A 16,768-nucleotide genomic window follows, 5' to 3' on the forward strand; every position below is an offset into this window, starting at 1 on the left:
TACCACACATGCCACATATTTGTGCTGCACACAGTTGGATATACATGTAGTCATCACAAAGGTAAATGAGGTACACAGGTAGTGCACCCATGGAAATGGACAATTGTCCTGCATGTCCGACATGGTAACATTGCCTGGGAAGGAAAAGGTTGCACAAATGCACTTTTGCAGCAGGACACCTGTTCATCACATGTACCTACACACTTTGGGGGTTGAAACTACTCATATACTTGCCACTGGTGTACACACTGCTAGTACTGCTAGTCAGACAACTTGCACAACTAGGAAGGTAGTGAACTGCACACTCACCTGCTCCCCTGGTTTCCCATACAGCTTGCAGTACTGTGGAAGGAGCCCATTCAGCAGGGCCTGTTTCTCTTCCTCTGTGAAGGCTGGGGCTCTCTCCAGAGTATGTGCCATTGCAGTAGCCAGAGGATGCAGAGAGAGCAGCAGTATGAGCAGATATGTGGTCCTGTAGCACGTAGTGCAGGCAAGCGAGCTCTCTAGGGGCCAGGCAGCCTTATATCAGTGCTGCAGAGGCCGAATCTGTGCCATGTCTTTTAAGTGATAGGTCAAACACGGTTGCATTCTATGAATCTGGCCAATTCATGGAAATGCAAGACTTGTACACGTCTTCCACATCGTTCAAAATTTCACCTTCATGAAACCCTAGGATTTGCAACATTGTTGTAGGCAGCCAACTGAATTTCCAGTGCACGACTCATGCAAGTTTTGAATTCGCGTCCGTCTCCATGACAGTCCATAGCCAAGGAGTGTGCACGGCTCTCTCAACTAACTGCACGACGCGTAATTTGAAAATTCACTCGCACCCGTCTCCATACGAGTCAATGGGCCATGCGTGCGCACGTCGTCTCGGTCCATGCCTGTACGACGCATCACTGTAGAAGTCACCCGCGTCGGTTCACATTGCAGTCAATGAACAAGACGTGCTAACGGCTCGGTCCACCACTGCATGACGCGTCTCTGAAGAAGTCACCCACGTCGGTTCACTTAGCAATCAATGGCCAAGGCCATTGGAGAAGTGTGGCTCACTGGTTAGAGCAGGCAGACCCTGAAGCAGAGGTCAGACCCGGGACCAGGGTTCAATTCCCGACGCGGCAGGGTCTCGAGCTCAAGTGTCCACGGACTCGATAATTCTCGCTTCGGTGCCTGACCTAATCCTGGGTTCACACTCTGCAACTCTGGGCATTAAGCTTGCTTAATCTCCACAACGGCCCCCCGCGGCGGGATGCCTGGCTTTCACCTTGGGGATGCCCTGTAGGGGCTATCTCACAGGGAAAAGCCAGGACGGGTTCCCAAGGCAAAGCGCTTAGAGACCCCTGGGTTATAAGCGCTATATAAATCCAAACATACAAACATACATACATACAAGGCGTGCGCACGGCTCAGTCCACAACTGCACGATGCGTCTCTGTAGAAGTCACCCGCGTCGGTTCACATTGGTGTGAGTTGTTGACAGATTCCACACACAATTACTTGCCTGGGACTCAGGTGCACACCTACAACACCACAGCATGTGCCACACTGTATCCCATGGCATGTAAGGCTGCATTACCTGTGTGTATGGGGGATAACATTTGATTTGTTGTGTGGCACTTTGGTGTAGACACTCCAAGGCTGGGCACGGGTTCATGGGGACAGAATCCTTTGTGTGTTGTGCACATTACCACTGTAATGTGCAACTGTTCAGTTATGGGCATGAGTCACGGACACAGTTGCAGGTTGGATATGTGTGTGACTTGTCACATACACCCTCAGTCCAAGGTGGGATGTTATGTACATCACAGCGAGACCAATAGCCACAATCTGATGTACACCCACAGTCAGTGTGCATGTTGTGACTCAGATGTCTCTGATTCCATGTGCCCAATGGGAGTCAGTCTACACATCCGTGTGGTTTGTGCATCAACATTGATGTTGTGTGTGTGTCTCAGAGACATCCATGTATGGCCTGCAGAAACCTCAGGGGCCACTCCCTGTGGGACTCATGATTTTTTGTGGGGTGTACATGATACACCATGTCATGCCAGTGTCCATGTGGGAATACAGGGACCATGTGTATCTGCCTATCATAGAGATGTTATGCCTGGGAGACATCAGTCCTCACTTGTCACTGTGGTGTGTGTTTTGAACGTGACAGCAGTACTAGGTACTGTGACACAGCCCAATGAACTTCTATACACATGTTGACTTGATATGTGATTGACAAGACAGGAAAGGTCCAAGGATTCCAAGGTTAAACAACGCTTAATAAGCTGGTTTTATAGGTGGATGGAGACACACTCGAAGCTCTGGACCTCTTGAGCTTCATAAGAGAAAGTGAATTTGAGAAAAGAGGAGTGTGTGCTCCTTGAAGGGTCAAAAGTGTACTTTTTTGGATAAATATCCGTTCTTTCAAATTTCCATATGGAGGACAGGACTACTTTAAATTGCAGTGTGACATCTTTATTATTTTGTTGTAAGACATGGACAGCCGACACGTGTTTTTCCCCCTATTGGCGAGAGGCGCCGGGGCTTTCTCAAGGCTGTAGACAAAGATAGATGAGATGTTTTAGGCACAACGAAATAGCATTTGACCCCAAGAACCGACAGAGAAACCACCTAGAGTGAAGAGTGGTTGGTGTATTATCGATGCAAGAGGGCGATTGAAGCCCTATATTTTTGTTATTAATATGTTTGCATCAGAGCTCTCTTATGGTTATGCGTTATATAGATCGTGAGGGAAAAGTGTGTCATACTACAAAGGCATAATTATAGTAATAGTTGCAGATTCATAAATAGTTATAAATAGATCCAAATGGAAGATAAGTGCAAAAGAAAAATTATATATATAAATATATATATACATATATATATAAATGAGACCTTGAAAGAAGTGATTTAGAAAAAGTCCAGAAAGTGTGCTTTCACAAATGCCACAGATCTACCGAGCACTTATTATCCTCTAGCGGCACACAGAAAAGATGTGCAAGAGTCCCAAGCAAGAATAATAAAGTAAGGTGAAATAATGGACATAATTACAAGATCAATGACTTTATCAATTGTGAAAGCAGCTATGTGATCTACTTGATAACATGTCCGTGTGGACAACACTACATCGGTAGTACAAAGAGACCCTTAAAAGTCCGAATACAAGAACATTATCAGAACATTCATGGAACAGACACTCTTCAAGGAGCACACACTCCTCTTTTCTCAAGTTGACTTGATATGTGAGATGATGGGCATGAAGGTGACATATGTGTCCATACCCAACAGCACACACCTCAGTTCATTGTGTATTGCTATGATGTATTATGTCTTTTTTTGATTGTTCATTGCCACATGGGTCGATAAATGTACAATCTTCCTTTGCCCATCTCTGTACTGCAAGGCACCAGCTGTCCATAGACCGTTCCCAGACCTTGAAAGCATAGTAGAACGCGACTTCATCCGGCGTTACTGCTTCACCAGCCCACTGATTGAGGAGTTGGCGGAGCAGTTGGCGCCACATCTGCTACCTGGCTGGACATACCCTACAGGACTGACCCCAAAGGTGAAAGTGAAGCAGCCCTGCACTTCTTTGCTACCGGTACCTTCCAGTACACTGTGGCTACTGCTGGTGGGATGTCACAAACTATGTTCTGCCGTGTGCTTCGTGATGTCTTGGAGGGGATGTTGCATTTCCTTGACATGTACATCAAGTTTCCTAGCCCTGGTCAACTCACTGACATAAAGGATGCTTTTTATAGATTGGGGAGGATGCCTAAAATCATTGGATCTATTGATGATACACATGTGGCCCTGGTAACACCACGGGCACATGAACAGAAATATCGGAACAGGAAACATTTCTACTCCATCAATGCTCTGGTGGTATGTCTAGCAGACATGTGTATCAATTATGTGTGTGCACGTTTCCCTGGTTCTGCGCACGATGCCTACATCATTAGGAGTAGTCGCATTGCAACGATGATGTCACATATGCCAAACCAGCATGCCTGGCTTGTCTGTGTGTACTGACTGTTTACCATTGTGTGTGTTTGGCAATGTTGCATTCCACTCTCTTTCAAAACTCATCTAATGTGCAATTATTTATATGTAGGTGACTCTGGATACCCCAGCATGCTGTGGTTGCTGACACCCCTCAGGAACCCTGTGACAGCAGCCGAGATGCGCTGCAATGAGGCACATGGTCGGACCAGGAGAGTGATTGAGCGGACTTTTGGTCTCCTGAAAAGCCGCTTCCGCTGCCCGGACAAGACCGGAGGGGCCCTCCCATATGAGCCTGCAAAGGTGTTCAAAATTATCATAGTATGCTGCATGATATACAACATGGCAGTGCAGAAGAAGCTGCCTCTCATCCAGGATTACGATGACCTACATCCGCCACCTGTGGAGGATCCTGGCCTGGGCCATGATGCCAGTGATGATGGTGATAAGGTTGACGTCCGCACACAGCTCATCAACAACTTCTTCACCTGAATGTGAGTTTACAGGGTTGTTATGTCAATGTATTGAGTTAGCCTGAAATATATTGGTGCTGCTCAGTTGCTGTTTGAGTTTGTCTATGTGCTACTTGACTGGATGCGTGCAGTGATGTATCCTGTCAGATGGTCTGTAGTCCACAATAGTGTCGACATGCTAACTTGTATGTGTGTAGGATTCTTGTGACATGTTTTGTGCATGTGTATTGCATTTCTATCCTGTTCTACTGTGCTTCTGACTGTGTCTTATGTCTGTCTTTCCTAGGGTACTTTGCCTGTTGTTTGGTCAACTCTGACCCCCAACAACCAGAATCAAATCCCAGGGTGGAAGTTGTCAATTCCCATCAAGGGATGTACCACACACCCCTGAACCTCAATTCTTCGACACTTGGTGACCATATGCCCACTGTCACGTGGAATTACCTTGCAACTGTTGTGGAATAAACATGTTTTTGATGTGTAATGAATCTTCACACATCTGACTGACATTTGCTTACCTCACCTGTGGGCTAGTTACCAATGACTGTGGATAGGTGTGGTGTCTGTGCATTCCACTGTATTGCTGGGCAACATCTTTGTAGGCACTGGGTTACATGGCCATGGTGAGTATGTATTGTGGTGTCCTAGTGGTGTGTCTCCCTCATATGTGCCACATTACGGTAATCACATTGCTGTAGTAGTTAGCATGCACTGTGTTCTTTATCAGATCATCATCTCCATGACGCATACCAATTTTGAATCACAGCAGAGGCAAGTATAGTGTAATAGTGAGTTTATTTACATACATGTGTGGAGATAGTGCACAGGATTGTGGGTGCTGTACATTAGGTTTGGAATCCAAAGTTCACAGATGAGTTTGAAGTCGTGGCAGCTGAAATATCCAGAGTAAAGTCCACATTCATCTGCTACATTAGACCAACATGAACCTTCCATGTCATGTTGGCGAGCTGTGTCATGTGCAACAAGGTGAACTCTTTGCACACAAAGAACAATATCCAAAACTGGTTCCAGGTTCCTGGGGGATGTGCCTGGCCATCTGTGTCTCACTTGTCCTTCTTCGGACGACCCCTCTTCTTCTTCAGGGGGATCCTCAAGTGCAGGCGCCTGCAGGGCAGAGGACTCTCCACCAGAGTCATCCTCCTTCCCTGTGGCATTTGCAGATCTTGCAGCAACAGATGTTGCAGGCATACAGGGAGGTGTGGACATGTTGGTGCTGGTCTGATGGAGGCATGTCAGTATGTCCCTATGCACCGCAGTAAGTTTGTCCCACTTGGCCTCCATGCGAGCGTGATTGCCAGCCTGCTCCTATTGAATGAACGTGAGGATCCCCACTACCTGGCCAAATCCTACGGTGCTATCCTGGTATGCATCTATGATGCGTAGCAGTTGGGGGTCATCATGCAGTCCAGACCCCTCTGGGAGCCATGACCTCTGCCTACCACCCCTCCCACCACCCCTAGACACACGGGCAGGAACTGCGCTGGCACGCACAGGTGACCCTGGGTCCCATTGGGTGTTGCTACTGGTGGTGTTGTCCATAGTTTCCTGGGTGGCCGGTGGCCCTGTGCTGTTGGAATTCTGTGTCCTTGGTCTGTCCGTGTTGGTGGGGGTGCTCGGTCTGTTGCCAGATGTTGTAGGCGTGGGTGCAAGGGGTGCAGATGTTTGTACTGCTGGGACTGCATGATGACTCACACTGGAGGTGCCAGGTTGGTTCTCATCATCCAAAGAGGACAGAGACCGATCCACACCAGAGAGCTCAGCCTCCACCAGAGTCTGGGACAGGGACTCCTCTTCATTTGCTGCTGTGCCCCAGCACTACCTGTATTTAGAAGAGACACACATTGTCAGTTATGTTTCTAGAGGCATCAATGGTTCACATATATCTTTATCAATGGGGAGGGAGAAAGAAGTTCTGATCCATTCAGCTTCCAATGGTTAGTACAAAAAATCAAGGAGGGGGAATGGATCACTCGTCCTGTGTAACCAGGGTCTTTACGTATTTTGTTGCCTTCATCAAAACCCTAATATATGTACACAGGCGTAGGGCGGTATGTCTTTGGTTTGCGCCTCAGTGTACTGTAGCAGCATTATCATCGGGTCTTCATTGTTGTAAATATGCTGTGCCTCTACCTGGAGGTAGACCGGCTGGTTGCCCAGTATTTATACATTTAGAAGGGACAATAAAAAATACAATTCATAAACATCACATGCCCACTATAAAGTTAAAAAATGATTAACAGGGAATTCAATCAGCACAACTCTCTTGTGTTCCTCAGCCTTACAGCAACCTTGATAAACTTCATAATACAAAACAACGTAAGGGGATCATTGGCCCTTTGTAAGAGTAATAAGGCAACCTTCGCATGTCGAAACTTAGCCTGTTATAAAATACCTACTAAAAATCTATGCCTGGGTGATACATAAATGGGACATAATAATACAAAATGAAGGGTGTCCTGCGGAGACCTATTGTCGCAGCCGCAGGCACCCTTCTGCTCAACGGTTAGAGTAATACCTGGCGGGTCAGCCAGTAGATGGTGTAAAAGGTTGAGCCTAAAACGGGTGATTAAAAATCTATCCTGTGCGTTAGACATTAGAGTGAGATAAGGTTCCATACCCTCTCCTTTTTTGACCAGGCAGTGCGCGCAGGCTGTGGGTTTGTCTCCTTCCACTGCTGCTCTGCGTGAGGCTACCTGCTCCAAGAATATTCTCTTAACTCGGGGTTTGTCTAGAGGGGCAATTTCCACTGGGTTTATGAAGTGGTCCACACAGCCAATTCCTTCAAGGGAAGTCTTTACGTACATTAGCCATGGATCCTCATTCCCTTGTCCCTATCCAGACAATCTCTAATAATTTGCCTACTCAGGTCTGCCTCCGTATTAGCCCAAATCTTTAGCCAGGCCATGAGGGGTCTAACCTTAATCAGATCCTCGATATAGGGCCTGCCCAGTTCCTCATGGACGATCAGGGCCGAGGTACTTTTTGGGGTTTTGAGCAACTTCCTCAGATATTTGTTCTCCTCCAGCTGTAGTTGCTGTGTAATTACAAAACCCCAAACTTCTGAACCATAAGTCACTTTTGAGCAACATACTGATCTGTACAAATTCATGATTTGCTCCGGTGACCACCTCCCCAGCCTACGCCCATAGTTCATTATAGCACCAGTCGAGGCCACTAACGTAGTACATCGCTCTGCAATTAATGTTTTAAAATATAAAAACCCATCGAAAAACAGGCCAAGATAAGTGAAGATTTGTACCTGTCCTAATTAATGTGCACCTATTTTATAGGAAAACTTCTTACAGGGTTTAGTATCAGCCAACATAACATATGACTTAGAGAGGTTGGCCGATAGATCTAGAGTGTCCATAAAGCTAACAAACCTGTCTATCAGACACTGAAGTCCCTTGGGATTACGGGCTAGCAGTACCGCGTCATCCGCGTACAGCAGCACTGGGACGGGTCGAGTTCCTACTCTTGGGGAATCCACCTTTAATTTGCATAACGCCTGGTCTAGATTATTTATATATAGAGAGAACAGAAAGGGGGCCAGAATGCATCCCTGTCTAACCCCGCTGTTACAGGGAAAGGATTCTGTACCCCCTTCCAGATTAAACCGCACATTGGCAAAGGTGTTCCAGTGCAGTAATCTCAAAATGTTGACCAGGCCCTGATCCCATCCTAGCCTGATCATCAGGGTCCACAGCTTTTCTCTATTTACATGGTCAAAGGTTGTGGTGAGATCCATAAACCCTAGATATACCGCTTCATTACTGGCTATGGTATACTTCGCCACCAACAGATAGAGATTCAGACACTGATCCGTCGTCGATCTCCCTGATCTAAATCCATACTGGACATCGGTTATAATTCGGTTATCCTCAGCCCAGTCTGTGAGGCGCATTAGGACCACTCTACCCAGAACTTTAACTGTCAAATCTATCAGTGAAATAGGTCGGTAACACTGGGGGTGTCCCGGTTCCCCTTTTTAAAAATTGGGACTATTGTTGCCGATGACCAAGAACGCGGGAGGCCAGTTGCACCAGCCGCGTTTATCACTCTTGTGAGGATAGGGGCCCATAACTCAACATTGCTTAAAAAAAGGTCAGGTGGGATGCCATCTGGCCCCGGTGTTTTATTTCGTGATAAACCCTTGATGGCCACTATAATTTCCCCCAGAGAAAATTCTACCGAGGAAACCCACTGATCACACCCCTTTTTATTGTAATTGTTCTCCTCTGAGTGGTTGTACAAGCCTTTGAAATGGTCATAACATTGTTCGGGCAAGATCGTTGTGCCAATTTCTGGGGTATTATTGTCCTGGAAACACGGTTTATTTATTGTTTTCCAGAACGCAGTCATATCTCTTCTCTCTGCTGCGGCCCTTAAGTCTTCCCAGGCCTGTAGTTGGAGTGAGGTCTTCCTATCTTTTATCGCCTTTTTATATGCGCTCCTGCACTGCGCGATTCTGAACTTGTCGCGGGGAAGGGTTTTCAAACTGATTTTTAAATCCCTCTGTGCTCGGAAGCAATCGTTATCAAACCATCTCGGGGCAGTGTATACCCTCACAGGGGTAGTAGATTTTAATAGACCGTCTATCATATGGGCCACTGCCTCAAATGCCCTCACCACAGATGGCCCCTCCACAGAAAGGTCTAGACATTCCCCGATAAGCTCTTTCCCTATTGCCATTAATGATTTATAAAAGGCCTCACCATCAACTTTAGACCATCTCAGACGTCTTCCCTGGTCCGTTACCTTCTCGATACTGCCTGCCCTCTCCCCCTCCTGTCTTTTCTAGGGGACAAGTTCCTTATCTCGAGGACTAGCGGATTGTGATCGCTAAATGCGTTACATTCAATCTCAGCCCCTATTATCCAGTCCTTAAATAAACTAGATACCACAATGTAGTCTATGTACGAGCTGCATCCTCTGCCTTTAAAGGTTGGGGTGACAGCACCATCCCTTCCAATAGTGAAGTCCATAGTATGTTCTAAAGTATGGCTTTTTAATACATTGCCTATTTCAGTGCCCTCACTCGTATGCTCGAAATGCGGGCCTTCCTCCGTCGGGCAGCTAGACCACTCTTCATTGGGGGGTAATAAGTTAGGGCATAGATGGCAATTGAAATTGCCAACTTGTATTACAAATGGTGCCACCGCCCCCTTCCTCCTAGCTATCTCCACACTTAGCCTGTTATCTACTTCTTGTATTATAGATTCTTTCCCCTTAGTTACAGCAGCATTGTACAAATTGATCAGTATCACATTCAACCCATTTCTAGCGAACCCAAGAGCCTGCATGTTGATTGAGGTCCAGTTTAGATTGGTCCACACTCCCTCCATGTGTAAATCAACAAATATAGAGAGTCCGCCCATGGCTCTCCCCGACCCTGATTTCCGAGCGGGCACAGAGAAACACTTATACCCCGCTAAATGAAAGGGCCTACAGTCTACTGCCCAAGTCTCCTGCAAACAGATTATCTGGAACCTTGTGATGTACTGCCTCCATTCTTGGTTATCAAACTTAGCTGACAAATCATCTATGTTCCATGATACTAGTTTGAGCCCCTCTTGCATGTGTCTTTCTGTGGGCTGAGGTGTAGCAGGAGTATTGTCCATTGGTCTTTCACCATTTGAATCAGCGTCGGGTCTTACGGGCCCTAAATGGGTCAGTTGCCTATGAGATGACGAAGAGGGTTGATCTTCTTCCAATACGTCCTCACTCCCTAATATCGTAGGCAACGACCCAAACGGAGGACCTAAAGTACTGGTGGAGTCAAGAGGGCTCTTAGTAAGATGCTCAATTATTGGGGCCACTTCTACCGTTGATTGTAAATTCCAGGAGTCATTCTTGAACATCGACTGCGAGCCCCAACCCAAATCAACTTTGACATTAGTGGACTCATTCCGTGCAAGGCAGGGGGATAGGGGTGCAGCTTGGTGGTTGAAGGTAAAACCTCCCTCTTCCCCTGAAACCTTCTTAGAGGAAACTCTATTGAACCTTAGTCAATCCAATTCCTCTAATTACATCAAGGGGTCAAAACTGTTCCTTAGGCTTAGTGCACCCAGATTTCCTATGAAGGTACCAGGCCTTAAGTGACATGGACCCATTCCATCGTCGAGGCTGTTCATTCTTCCTGGGTATGCAGGGCCTTGATTATAACTCAGGGTTCCCCTCCAATAGAAATAACCCAAGGGCAAAGATCTTATAGTGCTTGAAAGGTTTAGAGGTCCCCGACCTAGAATGTGATTAACTACTCTACAGTCTCTAAAATTAACCACCACACAGTTACCGATACTGTCCTTATTCCTGCTCCCCAACCAGCTCACTCTCCGCACGTGCAAGATTTTCCCCTGTTCATTCCCTCACAACGGCCTGTTCTTATTTAGCCAGAACATAGTCTTATTCCTTAATACTTCATGAGTTTCAATATGTTCTGGTTTCAGTTCTGGCACCCCCGCAAGTATGATCACATATGGGGCTGCCTCAGGGGGTAAATTTATGCTGGGTAGTTGGTTAATGGTCGTCTTAGGGGATAACCCTCTTGATTGACCCGGGAGTGGATGTTCCGAGGTGGTTCGCTTGCAGGTTGGAACTTGTGCGGAAGTAGTTAACGAGGCAGTAGGCACCTTTCCTATACTCGGAGTATTTCTGGTAGGGGCCGTCTAGTTAGGACTTGTGCAGTAGTAGTTGATAAGACAGTAGTAGACGGGACAGAGGGTACCTTCCCTGTACTTGGGATGCTTCTAATAGGAGAACCGCAAGTACTTGGTTGTTGGGTAATTATGGGTAGTATTAAATCCATAGCCACGGTAGTTTGCACAACAGAGGGTCCACTGGGCACATTCCCTGCAGTAGTCTCAGGGGCTTTGGGATTAGCTACAGTAGTAGGAGGTAAAAGGCCATCCTGAACCACCCTCCTTGTTTTCACTAGGGATACTATTTTATCTAGTCTGCTCACAATTAATTTCATCTGAGTGTTGACCAATTTCTCAAAATGGGACTGTAAATCAATTATAAGTTGGGACACCCAGATAGGGGGTACTTGCTGATGCGTAATATGCCCGACCTCCTCCCCTGCCACGCTTGTTACTTCATTCGGAGCAGGGGTCATTTTACACTTCTTAGACCTAGATTTTCTAAGGCTAGGCCCTTTTTACTTGCTGATGGATGCCTTTCTCCCAGCTTTGGGTTTCACAGAATCTGCCTTTTTCACAATCTGAGCATATGGGATTGACAAAAGTGGCAAAGCTAATGGGCTATGTGGGGAATTAACCATAATATCATTCTCAGACGCGCGAGTCGTTGCAGTCAGGTCAATTTGTGGGGTTAATGATAGATGTCTTTTGGTTCGCTCTATTTCGTTGGATACCACCCCAATCGCTCTTTGCAACATTCGATCGATTGCAGTGGGCTGTACAGTTGTGGGTGGGGGAGCTCTCTTTTGTTTAGTCGCAAAGCTGAGGTTAGATGGAATACTATGACACTTTTTAGCTGATCTTGTTTGCACAGTACTGGCCATTATATTGCCGAGCTAAGACTCGCCTACAAAGTAAGGTGCCAAGTTAACAAACACTATTGTGATGCGACTCAGGGACCCAAAAATAGTCTATGATTTTAGATAAAACCACCCCTAATAACCAAATTCTCGAGCCACCCAGCTCAACCCCTCTGATTGCACTTATTACAGAAAGTATGTAGTGGCGACTCCGCCTAGTCACTCACAGTCCGAGGCACCAACTCTTGTCTTAGCGGTCAGGGGTCAGCGTCAACGGGGTTCAACACGCTCTCAAAGATCAGTGCGTGAAAGAGGGAGGGCCCAGCCCAGCCTCTGCCAGTCCCTGACGGCTACAGACGGCCCGCCCTTTGCCCGGGCTTAGCCCGGCGCCCGCCCTCGCGCGTCCCGCGTGGCGTGGAAGGCTGATAGCTTTAAGTCCTTCCGGTTACAAGGGGGAGGGGTGAGTTGGTCGTTTCAAGCCCAGCAGCATCCTGGGGCTTGGAGTCCTTCCATCTGCCCCCAAACAGCACACAGCCACGAAGTGAAGCGTCTCCCGCGGAGCGGGAGGCGCGAAAGGTTTAAGTAGCCCCTGGTTACAAGGGGGAGGGGCTAGTTGGTCGTTGCAAGCCCAGCAGCGTCCTGGGGCTTGGAGTCCTTCTATCTGCCCCCAGACAGCACCCAGCCACGAAGTGAAGCGTCTCCCGTGGAGCGGGAGGCGCGAAAGGTTGAAGTAGCCCCCGGTTACAAGGGGGAGGGGCGAGTTGGTCGTTGCAATCCCAGCAGCGTCCTGGGGCTTGGAGTCCTTCTATCTGCCCCCAAACAGCACACAGCCACGAAGTGAAGCGTCTCCCGCAGAGCCAGAGGCGCGAAAGATTGAAGTAGCCCCCGGATACAAGGGGGAGGGGTGAGTTGGTCGTTGCAAGCCCAGCAGCGTCCTGGGGCTTGGAGTCCTTCTATCTGTCCCCAAACAGCACACAGCCACGAAGTGAAGCATCTCCTGCAGAGCGGGAGGCGCAAAAGGCTGAAGTAGCCCCCGGGTACAAGGGGGAGGGGCGAGTTGGTCGTTGAAAGCCCACAATTGCTGTGGCTCAGGGGACTAATGTATCCACTGTACGGGTCTGTACTGTGTGAAGTCCGTGAGGTTTGCCCCGTCTTTCATCTTTCCATGGTTGATAAAATGAGTACTACTGGGTCAGCCAACGATACTAATGTATTGTCTGTCAATAGCGTCATAAAACCCTTCTTGGGAGTGAACGTGCTCTTCACAAACCAGCTTGGCTCATGAGAATGTACCTTAAACTAAGCAGATTTGCTCTGCAGTTATATTAGTAATGTGTGGTGTATCCAACACCCAGTCTAACCATGCATTATTCGGAAACAATACTTTGTACAGGCTCTTTTTTTCCACCACAAGTTTTCAAAATTGAACTCCATTGAATTTCACGTGACGCAAAAGACAACAACATTATCCCATCGCATCTTTTATATTAACTGCTTTTACTAATGTACGCTTTTTAAGTTCACGTTTTTCGCACTGGGTTTATTAGCCAATAGTATAGTAGCCAATAAATGCTGCCTTTAGCCCGACATTCTATCCAGCTGAATCTGTATCCGAGGTCTATGTGTATTTCTTGGCTACATCTGACAGAATATTCTATTGCTATGCACACATTTCACATTTTTAACGAGCTTCCCGTGGTTACTGTTATGAGCGTTTTAGACTAATACATGCCTGATTCTTGAAATAAATCATAAATCAGTTTTTCTCTCCGCCTTTCTCGTTATTGCCCCGTTTAACCAATCTGCCCTTCCCCTCGCGATCTTCTCCCCTCTCCGCGGACCAGCCCTACACATCAACAAGCGCACTTCGGTATCTCTCAGCTGCTCCCGCCTGAGTTCTCAGGTTGTCGCGCACGCACGCTAACATCCATCAATACGACGTGCACCTGTCTGAGTGAGTCCTTTGAAAAATGGATCCATCCATCAGGCTTCTAATTTTGCCGGTGATAGCTTGCGCAGCTGGCGTACAGTTCACATGCCCGCACTATAGTCTTCCCATATACAAAGAGAGGCAGCTTCGCATCGTCAATGTAATATTTTGTTTTCAAGGTACATGTTTTTAAGGAACTTCAGTGTAGAAGAGTGCAGCTTCAATTAAATGGTCATACATGCTTTATGAAAAACAGTGAGGGTCGATTATGTAATTCTGACCCCTACATTTATTCTTGGTTGGGGATGGTTTATTGATTCACAAAAGCTTTCGACCTAGCAAATGTTGTACTGTAAGAGAATTTTATACAACTGTATCTTAAGCTTGAGTCTATTTTCTAAATGCTGTCTGTTCTTTCTTAAAGCAAAGCCTTCCGTACACGCGCGCAGAGTTAGGAACCACATAGAGATCATAATGTATTAAACAACAATATTGTATCCTTTATTACAAACATTTGAGTGAATATAAACACTGGCTGCGCATACACACACACACACACACACACGTGTATACTGACACATGTAAGCATACACCCGCAAATTCTTCATTCCCCTGTAGCAAATGGGACATGTCCTTCCACACGTTTTCTTTACATTCTACGTGTGGACGTTTCAGACCCAAGCTAGGAAGTGCAGGTACATATGGGAACTACATAACAACTGTTTCTTACGTGGATGTGGCTGTTCACCTCAAGCGTATCCTGATGTTCTAACCACTTCTCTGACACTTCCCTTGGCACACCTCAATAACCTCTAACCCCAATACTACTCTACCATGAAATCCAGTATTTGTAAATTGCACAATTGCCCAAGGTTGTCAAGTTATTGCCCAGAGTCACATGGTGCTGGACTAATCTGCCGCCGGCTTTGGGGATCGAACTGTGAAGCCCCTGTTCTGGAGTCAGGCGCCCTGGACACTGCGCAACACCTTTTCCCATGACATAGTGTACCCATGCATGCCTCTGCTAGGCACACTAGGATCCCACTAGCACACAGTCATTTTTAGATCCTTTAGAACATTTTGAATCAAGTATAATGTCTGCTTCTGTAAGTTATGACAAACTCGGACTTAATTACAACTATGGTTTTATATAATCAGACTGAGTTCCATTTATGTCTCTTCCTCACCACATAACCGTCTGATGTGATATCCTGTTTATGGAGGAATCCTTACAATATTTACTTTATTATTGTCTTGTTAATGTCCTTCTTTTCAGACCTGGGAATATATTGATGGCACTGGTGGTCTATTTCAGTTTTAATGCCTTTTATATTTTTAGTAATTTTTGTTTTACTTTGAATATTTTAGTTTTGATTTCTAACGCTTGTTTTACTCCTGTCCTTACCTCTTCCAATAGGTTAACATAGTAGATACATTTACACTATTTGGTTCAAAATATAATGGGATATACAAGTGGTTTTTCTGTGTCAATGTTTCTCAGTTTCGCACAAAATTACTGTTATAGATATATTTTTTACATAAATCAATAAAAACCCTCGCTGTAAGAAAATAGTTGAGGAGGATATGAGTCTTTTAAAGTGTAATAAGTACACAAACTTTCATCTACTGGGAACCAAGCACCCTTAGTAGCACCTCACTCTCTCAAGGTAGGGAGGCAAGGCAGTCCAATGACTACTCATGTGGTCAAGTATCCCCTTCCACAGGCTTGCAGCAAACAATATCGGAAAAAATCAGGTCCAGTCAGTGCTTTTACTTACAAAAAATAAAAGTTGTTTATTTTGGATACACAACTCAGTATTACACATTGATTTACAAATATATCTACAATGGCAGGTAGAAATACCTATGCTGCCACCATCCTAATGGTTCACAACCCTTGTGAGCCCTGAACCATTTAACCACATTACTCCCACATATACTTAACAGAACACAGCAGGAGGTAGTTATCAAAATGAAGACCTACTGGCTTATCTCACAGTGTCAATACATTAATAAAAACAGAAATGTGTCATAATAAACAAAGTAAATACAATTAAAGTCACTATGGATGACACCATCTTACAATTACATTAATTAATATTTGTAATGATTCACTGCATGGGGAAAGTTGCATGTTGGCTCTGGTAGTGCATTAAAGCCACCAGGAATAGTTTCTCCAGGCTTCTAAGTTTTCCACTTTTTAGGGAGCCTGATTTGTATTGCTTTCTCCTCACACAGGACCAGTCTCCTGCCTTGGAGCCTGGGTCTCCTCCTGGACCCAGACTTTTCTCAGAAGCACCCACAGGACCCCAAGACGGACACCTGATTTAGATCTTGGTGGGACTCCTGTCGTCCCTCTGTGGCAGAGGTTAAGAGTACTCCATGAAGCTGATGGATTCCCGCCGCCATATTAAGATGTGGGCTGGCTTATCCTCTGTCTGCATTCACTGAGGGTTTTTCAACACATAAGCGGCTCACATCCATTGACGCAGTGGACTCCTCTGCTGGCTAGAATGACTCCATTGTGGTTAGGGTGGCGGGATTACTCTGAACCTATTTTATTTCTCAGTTGTGCTGGCATTGTTCTAGTTGCGGATTCCTGATGGAGGGATTCCATTGTGGGATGGGTTCAATATTGTATTATTTCTGTGGCTTTTGGATGGCTGCTTGCATCATACACCTGATATGTTTAGCTGTTTTCACACGCATACCATACTTTAAACTACACTCCATTTCAGACCATGATCCTTTGCCATTCCACTGCCATGGACCATTGTTCACGAGAATTTGTTCAGTAAACTCTGGTCTTGTTTGCTTTCCTTGTTTCTTGTTCACTTTTTTCATGTGGGA

Source organism: Lissotriton helveticus, chromosome 1_1, assembly GCF_964261635.1.
Source record: "Lissotriton helveticus chromosome 1_1, aLisHel1.1, whole genome shotgun sequence".
In the NCBI taxonomy this organism is placed as follows: domain Eukaryota; kingdom Metazoa; phylum Chordata; class Amphibia; order Caudata; family Salamandridae; genus Lissotriton; species Lissotriton helveticus.